Source organism: Cantharellus anzutake, assembly GCF_015039405.1.
Source record: "Cantharellus anzutake strain C23 chromosome Unknown EI90scaffold_199, whole genome shotgun sequence".
Taxonomy (NCBI): domain Eukaryota; kingdom Fungi; phylum Basidiomycota; class Agaricomycetes; order Cantharellales; family Hydnaceae; genus Cantharellus; species Cantharellus anzutake.
Genome location: NW_024067149.1, coordinates 46,540 through 47,657, shown reverse-complemented (window position 1 = coordinate 47,657; position 1,118 = coordinate 46,540).

Genomic DNA, 1,118 nt, shown 5'->3' with positions numbered 1-1,118 from the left:
AGTTAGGATGAGGAAGTGTACTAGTGTTATTTATTGTAAATATAGTACCAATCCAAGTGTTTTGGCTAATTCTATTTTTATGGGTTAGTTTTAAAGTTCCTGGGAATTGACTTACAGATAAACCGAGCCCTGCAGAGCTGTTTCTTTATTGAAATTTCTTAATTTGTCTAGGTGTAATTCTGTGTAGCGTTGTTTTAATTTGGATTTAATCTTCTACTTGGTGAAGTTTCAAAGATTCTAATCAGTTAATGGATTTGGATTGTGTCTGGAGTGTCCCTTGAGTTTGTTTTATTTTTGTCTTATTTTATTGCTTGTTTTAACAGTAGCAAAATAACTGTTTTGTGTTTACACTTTGAAATCTGGAGTGTTAACCAGCTCTCCTGTTGAAATATCTACTTAATATTTCTCTCCTTTATTGCTGCCTTTTACTACAGTGGCAATCTTAACTGTATATCACTTTTTCGCACTGGAGTGACAACCAGAAATGCTTGAGAAAAATAATACTCTATTTTCTTACTTCTCTAAGGGGGGCAAAAAGTCGCAGAAAGGGTCTCCCTTTTATACTCCTTGGGTCGCCTTCCTTTTTCATGCTCTACCTTCTATTTACAGGATTTATTTACAGTGTATTTTTCTCAAACTGAATAAAAATGAAATTTTCATGCTATAGTTCTACTGCGCTTTTGCTGCGCTGAACTGCGGTTCTACTGCGGTCAGACTGTGCCTAGAATTCTTATTGTCCTCCCTCGCCTAAGCTATTTTAATGGTTAATTGGAACTTGGCTGCGCTGCATTTGCTGCAGTTACCTATTTCAAATTCCCTATATATACCATTAAATTTGCTATGACTCGATGATTCTGAATTCAAACTTCGCATTACTATGCGTATGGCTGTGCTGAGACCTTCAGCTGATTTATTCCATTTTTATTTAGTGACATTTAGTTAAAATGAGACTGAAATGGTAAATGAGTGAATTATTCAGGTTTAAAACTGAAAGAAAAAGTTGCTAGTAATCAAGAATTACTCAAACGAATGTGTTATAGCTCTCCTCCTCATTAGAATATCGTTCCCTAAAATTCCCACCATGGTCCGTCGTAGTTTAGTGGTTTTCGTGAATTTCG